An 8,721-nucleotide genomic window follows, 5' to 3' on the forward strand; every position below is an offset into this window, starting at 1 on the left:
AGGCTACTTAAGTTTAATGTGCTATAATGTACTGTGTTGTTCTGTACTTACAGCTTGAATAAGTATTGTTAATATTTAATAATTATAATAGTACTTATTTAGTAATAATTAATGGAAAGTCATCAATTGTGAATGTAATGTAAAAGATTGTTTCACATACATTAGGTATATGTATGTTTCTCATACAATGGGTATACATATTTAAGTGTCAGTAAATAATGTGGATGAATTACTGGAGTATGCAATTAGGAGGAGCCGACCAATGAGAGTACAGCGTGCGAGAATGTGACGTCAAGTGAAAAATCGGAACGTGATTGGCTGTTGAGTCGACCTGCGCGGCGAGGAGCAACGGAACGTTATTTTGACCCTGGTATTCGCAAAGTACTGGTGTACAAGTTAGTGTTAGGGCGTGTTGTTACTCTGAGCTGGTACCCCGTTACCCTTTTGGGGTCGCTAGGGCTGACAGACCCCTAGCTTACACCGAATTTGTACACCGTCAAAACGCGAATACATAGGGTCGAAAAACATTAAAATCTGCCGTATATACCCTCTTGAGGGAGTATACGCAGATATTTTAGTCCTGAAATATTAAATGTTAATTACATACTGAATGAAAATTATTTTCAGGTGTATTGTTAGTGAATGAGGTAATGGTGGTAATATGATGCCTCGCATGAAATTGGCCTAGTGGTGATGTATGAATGTTGGAGACTAACGTTGTGATGTGAGCAGTGGTGGAGCGATGATGATTTACGTGAGAGCTCTGGCAGCCGAGCAGAAGCTGGTGGCAGATGGTTTGGTTAGGAAGATGTGCTACTGATAGCTGGATCATATGTGGTAAGGCAAGTAGTTGTTTATTAGTTATTTTGTTAGGCATTGTAATATTTTATTACGAAACCGTACTTAGTTATTGGAGGATCACATAGTTTTGTATGTAATGAGATTGAAGTGGTTAATAGTATCTGGCGCGGGGGGCGGCAACCCACAGATAAGAGCTGTCACACCAGTTGACTATTGAGGTTAGATGGGTTGAAGAGTTGCATTTGAAATGAGGTACATCCGAGAAAATAGTTTATGGTAAGAAGTTTGAAAGGTATGGTATACGGATGATTGCATGATTTATATTGGTAGGATGCAATAACTGTTGGCTTGTTGCAGGTAATACCGGATAGATTTGTGGGACCCCTTGGCTGTGGAAGAGCACAGCGAGACGCGTCAACTTAAGTGTTAGTGAAGAAGAGTTTGCAGTAAGTGTCTGAATGGTGTTTGGTCTAATTGTCGTAGATAGGTGGGTGGGGATAGGTTGTAAGTTCGGTAACGTTACTAGAGTAAAGGAGTGTTAATGTCTGGTTTGAATATCGTATTAGGGGGCCGAGAGTAGTTATGATAGTGAAATTGAATAGTGTTGAAGTTGAGAGGAAGGTAGTCTGGCAGGGGTTAATGTTGAGTTTGTGAAATGATAATGAATTATAAATTGAAAGCGTCCGTTTGTTTAAAAAGGAAAAGTTGTATTAAGTTTGTCAACGATGAGGTTAAAATGGTTAAGGTGTAAATATTTAGCGAGTGTTCCATGTTGCAGGGAGAAGTGGGTACAATAAGAAAGTATTGAGTAATAAGACTCGTAAACGGTAAATTGAATAGACAGGATGAGTAGGCAATATAAGATGGCATATAAAGAATTTTAAAGGCTCATAACGTCCTTTAAGTGTTGAATCGTACCTGACATAATAGTTTATTAACTACTTTACGACTTACGCTATACTTGCCCTAGTGCCAACAGTAAGGCAGTAGTGTATATTTAATCGTGACCCACTGTATAAGTACAATGTAAGAAAATGTACGTGATGAGGATAGGCCGTGGTGTAGGGTATTTAGTCGCAATTAGATGTTACATTTCTTTTGAAGACAAAGGGAGTAGATTTGCGGCATGGAATAGATAAGTGTCTTGTTGTTTTTGAATAGCGGAGTTGGCGGGTATTGTGAGGTTGACGGGTGGTTAAATACCCCATTGGCAGTTTTACCACTACTACAGCCCATATCGGGTATCATCGCGAGTGTTTTAATTGAAAACACTATAGCCTTAAAGTGTCATTTAGCATTTTTTGATGTAGACAAATTATTTTTGCTTGAGGATGCAGTTGGTTCTTGAAAGTGCTTAAGTCTAGTGAATAAGTGTCGATAGTGTTTGGGCTTAGAAATCGCGCGGGCCGTGTCTTTAAAATGTGTTGATAGTGCGGTTGGATAGCCAACAGCAATTTCCCCCTCCCGGCAATCATGGAATGGGCACTTTGGTACTTTAAAGGTAAAAAATCTATTACAGGTGGCGTATATAGCCTGTTGGATGCATAAGTGGACGAGCCTTGACTGTGTTGAAGAGAGAATTGGATAAGCACGTGGCAAGGATACCTGATGAAGCAGGCTGTGACTGATAGGTGAGGCTGCGAGGAGCCGCGTCCAAGAGCGTGGTTGACGAGTCCGGCAACCAGAAGGCTTGGTGGACGAGCGGGCCGGGGGAACGCTAAGGGCCGGAAGGACCTCAAGGTAAGGTATATATAAACGTCGATATTTTAGTCGTGACCCATAATGAGTACTAAAATATAAATATGAAGTATGTAGTGAAATGTCTTTTAGAAATTGCATGGTTATTATTGAATGTGGCAATTGTTTTAAGGTGACGGGTTTGGTGAAATGAGTAGAATGTGGAGGAGAGAAACGTTGTGATGGGACCAGTGTTGGACTGATTTGAGTCCGACCGGTGGGAGCCGAGCAGACGCTGGTGGGAGATGTGCGGGTTGAGGTAGATGTGCTACTTGAGTTTGACATGATAGAAGAAAATGTTAAGGCAAGTAGTTATTAAATACGTAGTTACGGCTGGTAATATTTGAATGGTAGCTTGGTTAAGTTGTAAATAGATGTTGAATCATGTAAAGTGAAATGTTGAGAACCATAGTAAATATTAGGTGTGGGTTCCCCCCCTCTGATGGTGTAAGAGGTCCAAAAGCCGTTGCATATGCAGGTTTGATGTAAGATTTTAAAAATGTGAATTGAAATGAGCAGTTACAATAAAATAGTTTACTGAAACAAAGTACACGTTGTCATTAAAGTTATGGTATAGGGATGAATGGTATTTGTAGCATAAAGTTTTGCCTTGTTTGAGGTAATATCGTGCCTATTGTCATGACCCCTGGGCTGTGTGGATGACCAGAGGGAGACGCTGGCAGTTCAGTTATCGTCAAGACTTGGTAGTGTGTGAGGTGTTTGGGTGACTTGTTGTGTTGATAGGTTTAAGGTATTTGCCGTTTACTACATAGTAAATGTGAGTGAAATATGTTGTTTGGGGTTTGATTTTCACGTTGAGGCGGCGGAGAGTAGTTAGGGTAAGTTAAATGTGACCGGAAATGAGTTTATATTGTGAGAAATGTATTAGTGAAGTGGAAATAGATGGTGTTTTAGTGTTGTATTTTTGTTGATATAACGTGATCGTTGACACAGTTAGGAAATGGTTTAATAATAGAACATGTCATTTAGTGAGTCATGTTTGAGTGAGAAATTGTTGCAATAAGACAAAGTAGGGATTAATAAAGTTACTGTGAAACTGAAAATAGGGGATGAGTCGTAATGTTAAGAGCGCGAAAAGCTCATAGTTGAAGGAGTTAGTGTTGAAGCGTAGGTTACATAGGTGTTAAATTAAGTAGTTTATGATTACTAACGTAGCCAGAAAGGCAAGTGTACCTGGCTTAAGGGAGTCGTGTATATTGAAGCGGCAGTCACTGTAGAGTTGTAGTTAATGAAATTGACTTTATGACGATAGGCAGTGTTTGACGTGATTGAGTTGGAAATAGGTTAAGTGAAACATTGTTCAATGATGGAGTAGATTTTGGGCATGCAATAATTGTGTGGGTTGTGGAATAACGGATTTGTTGTTGGATGGTGTTATGTTGATATTGTGGTTAAATAAAATTGGCAGTTGGAGCACTACTACAGTGGTGTTATTGGTCATGTCGAGTGGTTTTAATGAAAAGCAAGTAGCGTTAAAATGCGAGTCATTAAGGTGTGTAAAATGTACAGAAATGATAGTTTCGTAAAATCGTTAGGGTTGTATGGTTTCATTTAGGGCAAAAATGTGTGTTTTTGGAAAGTTCAGAGTAGTGAATAATTGTCGATAGGGTGAGAGTTTGGGCGTGTTGAAAATTGTTGATAGTGGTGTTGGGGACCGTCTAGTTTTCGAAGAGTGTTTGTGTATTAGAACTACTAATGTTGATAATGGAAATGTGTAGTATATGAATGTTAATAATGGTATAATGAAAATCGGCAGGTGAAAGGCTTGAGTAGCTTAGACGTGGATAACATCGTTTGTAGGTAGTTAAGGGAGAGAGGTGCAAGTGTTGAATGTAGAAGTTGCAGTTTGTTGCATAGAAGGTACCAAAGAATGATGTATTGAGTTTGTTGTAGTGCAGAGTCGTTGATATAGAATGAATGTTGTGTGGGAATGTAATTGTTAATAGTATATAAAAAAGAAATAGACAGAAATTGAGGGGTGGGTGAAGTGCCGTAGAAGGCGGGTCGTTAGTGTGATCATAGAGGACAGTAGATGTGTGGTGAATGATTAGTAAGTAGTTGAAGTAGATGATTAATGAATACATAGTTGTAGGTAGTGGTGATAAGTAAATGAAATATGCATTGTAGGGAATATAAGTGATAGAAACGATAGGTAAATAATAAAATATATGTTGAATGAGAATGTTCTCTTTAAAAGTAAAATACTACAAAGTGTTATGATTTCTAAATGTTATAAAGAATTGTATAGTGAATAGATATGAATGATAAGTGATGTATTATAGTATATAGGTTGAAGAATGGTATATTAATAAATGGGAATAGTTAATTTAAATGTTTGGGGGGGTGTGTTAGTATGGTAAGATAGAAAGTTAGTGGTAAGTGTAATAATAATCTATACCCATATTATGTTCTAGATTTGCGAGAAGATGGTAATAATGGTGGTTGATTGGTAGAGGGACCGCAGGCCAGCGGAGTGTGACGTCGAACTGAAGGAGAGTGTGATGTGCAAGAAATAATATTGTTGAAGACAAGGATGATGCGACGCATATGAAGAGAAAGGCGTATATAATTGTGACCAAAAATAATCGAGTAATGAAGATGGATTGGAATCGAAACTGTTGTTTAAATATCATTTGTTACGTGTAAGGGGAAAGTGTTAAGGAGAGATGATAATGTAGTGATATTTTGGTATAATATTTAGTAGACTGTTTAATGAAGTTAAGTATTATATGTTGAAAGAGTGTGCACAATGTTTGTTTTGAAAGAAATGTTGGGTGAAGTTGTTGAAAATGTGTGAAGAGAATGTTATGGAAGGTGTATAGTAAATATGTTGTGGGAGTTAATAATTAGTGTATTAAATGACGTAAATGTATACATTATAAAATGAATGAATTGTTTGATGGTTATAATTGAATGTAAAGTAAAATAATAATAATTGATTAAGAACAGTGTTTAAATGACGTAATTATGAAAGTTGTAAAGAGACGAATGTTTTAGGTACTGAGAAGAAAAAGTAGCAGTTTTTGCTGTGTATGGAGATTGCCTATGTGGGGGGTTGTTTTTAGGCATTATGTGTGAGTGTGAAAGTCGAGATGGATGTTGTGGGTGTTAATTGTTGTTTTTACGTTGGTTATTGTTATGGAGGTTGTTTGATTAGTGTAGAGTTGTGTTGTTTGTATTTTATTATGTTGAGTTTGTATGTTTGATGTCATGTGAGTTTTGTTGACATTACGTCCAGGATGAAGTGTTTGAGCCGTTTGTGTGGTATTTAAGCAGGAGGGGTTGAGTTGATAGTGTGAAAATGTAGATTGAGGATATGTAGTGTGAAAATGTAGATTGAGGATATGTAGAATAGAAAATGATCATGTAAGAGGAATGTATGGTAATGTATATAAAGTAAAATAAATGTGAAATTAGGAATTTTATAGAATGTTAAAATAATTTGTAATGAAAGGCAGAAATGATAGTTGATTATAGGAAATTGATGTTGAAAAGTTAATGTTTTAAAGGTGTGTGTGTAAATTGCCAATGATGAGATTGAACTGATGTAAATGTGTATTATAGTTTTGAAATGTAATTATGACAGGTAGTGAAAGAGATTAATATGGAGGAATGATTTTAGGAGAAATATATGGACGTAGGTTATATGTTAATAGTAGTGTAAATATAGTAACTTTGATAATGTGTTTATATATGATAGGTATAGATATATATAAAAGCATAAATACATAGGTGAAAGTAAAACTATATATACCGAAATAGCATAAAAAGAAGGAAATATAGTAAAAATATGGAAGATGTATATTGATAGGAAAGGTATGCTATGGTAGGATGTCAATGTTTTGGATACATAGGGTGCGTGAAGGAAATGAAACGTAGTTTGTTGTAAGCGTGCTCTGCAGCCAACGTTGTTAGTGTGATAGTTAAGCCGGCGATGTTATTCAGGTATTATATTGATAATGGTCATATAAATATGCGGCCTTGCAGGCGTCGGCTTTATGGATACGTGTTACAAATACGGATCCGTAGCGTTCCTGGTGTCCATTTCACTTTGCCTCAGATCCCGAGATCTTAAAGCTGTGTTACTGGTGCTCGCAGATGCTCATTGACACTAAACTGATTCACGGCTCTTAAGGCAGTTTGTTAGGGTTACTATTGAGCTGTAACATGTTTCGGAGGGCAACATACACTGGAGATGACTGTAACGGACTCAGTTACCATCCTTATAATTTGTCAATCCGGACGCAAGCATGTTGGGCGTTAAGACGTGTTTATTATATTTGAAATATAGTTTGATTTGTATATTGATTTGATAATATATACATAGTGGTCATAAAAATCATTGTTTGGTTGTTTTATATTATTAATTTATTGGAATAGTTGGAAATGAATTATTGCTTGCTAGATCCTTCCCCCTGGAATAACTTGTGGGCTTGACTCAGATACGGTAACTGTTCCTCCCCCCCCCCCCCCACCAACCTTTATTGAATTTTGTTTTTTTGTGTGTTTTTCCCGGTAAAGTTGTGGTCTGGTTGGTAGTTACCTTAGTTCGCTAGCGACTAGTTTCCTGGAAGATGGTTTTCTCTTCCTTTCCCCTCTAGTCACTCCTTTGCCCTGTGGCAGTGTTCCGTGTCAGAGTTCTCCCCACAGGGTATCAGCCTTGCTTTATCCATTAATGACACTTGCCGAGTTAGCTTCCGGAAATGTCCCCCTCGTCTTAGAAACTAATTTCAGCAGTACCCTTAAGGGGTAGGTTCGAGGAGAATATTATGTTTAAGCGTTAATGTGTTTAAATTGAGTGTGGTTGATGTACACTAATATAGTAGTATGTAAGAGTATATTAACGTGAATTGTTAAATTGGATTGTTGTATTTGTACCGAGTGAAATTGTGCGGCTTGAAGGGGTAGAAATTTCCTAAGGTACTAGTGAGTAGTTGACTATTATTTAGTGAAATTGTCTGAAATAACATACTTGAAGGTTAATAAATAACTTGACCCAACAGTATGTAAGTTTGTATAGTTATCAATAAGTAGTGTACCAGTTCAAATTGTTTTGATGTGTGATATCATTATGATACACTGTACCTCGGAGCTAGAAGAAATGTGGGGCAAGAGTTTAACATTTATATGCTGTGCCTACTATATTAAACAGGATTGTTGTATTGTGTATTTGTAGTCACTGAATGTGTGCGGCGCCACCCCCACCCCCCCCCTTGAGGTTGTGCAAGTAGAGGGGGAGTAGAAATACCCTAAACTACTGTATTCCTTTGAGATACGTTTATTGAGAGAATAATAAATACAATTGAATTGAAGGTTGTTTTGTGTATATTTTTGTTAACAACCTGTTGTGTTATGTCTTAGTTTCCGGTGATATGTACGTATGTATATAGTGTATTATATATAAACGTGCTTTGATGGAAATTGAATGGTTTTCATTTTCCACAAACCTATCATTGAAGACGTTGATGAGGTTGTTTTCCGAAAAAGATACCTCCATTTGTAAACTCTAATAATAAACATTAAATATGATAGACAAAAAATCATTTTCAACACTATTTTAATATTAAACATTGAATAATACTCTTAATTTCATTCTTCATAGTAATAAGAAATATAGTTTGGAGGAATAATAATGAAGAATATTTAGGTATATTGAGTTATGAAGAATAATCGTCAATATTGAAGAATATTCTCCAATATTGAAGAATAATCTTCAATATTGGAGAATATTCTTCAATATTGGAGAATATTCTCCAATATTGAAGAATATTCTTCAATATTGGAGAATATTCTTCAATATTGGAGAATATTCTTCAATATTGAAGAATATTCTTCAATATTGAAGAATATTCTTCAATATTGGAGAATAATCTTCAATATTGAAGAATAATCTTCAATATTGGAGAATATTCTTCAATATTGAAGAATATTCTCCAATATTGAAGAATAATCTTCAATATTGGAGAATATTCTTCAATATTGGAGAATATTCTCCAATATTGGAGAATATTCTTCAATATTGAAGAATATTCTCCAATATTGAAGAATAATCTTCAATATTGGAGAATATTCTTCAATATTGGAGAATATTCTTCAATATTGAAGAATATTCTCCAATATTGAAGAATATTCTTCAATATTAATCTTCAATATTGAAGAATA

The 8,721-nt window shown here is 36.0% G+C and overlaps 1 long non-coding RNA gene across 4 annotated transcripts; it reads left to right on the plus strand.

Moving 5' to 3' along the window:
- The first annotated feature begins 347 nt into the window (after nt 1-347).
- Nucleotides 348-7,871, plus strand: LOC138358558 (uncharacterized). 4 transcript variants are annotated; one of them, XR_011225457.1, is made up of 5 exons: nt 348-842; nt 1,159-1,247; nt 2,321-2,541; nt 2,672-2,842; nt 4,974-7,871. It is a non-coding gene; the product is annotated as an uncharacterized lncRNA (long non-coding RNA). The 4 variants fall into 4 exon arrangements; XR_011225459.1 differs by having other exon boundaries at nt 348-837; nt 2,321-2,546; XR_011225456.1 differs by having other exon boundaries at nt 349-837.
- The last annotated feature ends 850 nt before the right edge of the window (nt 7,872-8,721 follow it).

The sequence above is a fragment of the Procambarus clarkii genome, chromosome 84, assembly GCF_040958095.1.
Source record: "Procambarus clarkii isolate CNS0578487 chromosome 84, FALCON_Pclarkii_2.0, whole genome shotgun sequence".
NCBI lineage: Eukaryota > Metazoa > Arthropoda > Malacostraca > Decapoda > Cambaridae > Procambarus > Procambarus clarkii.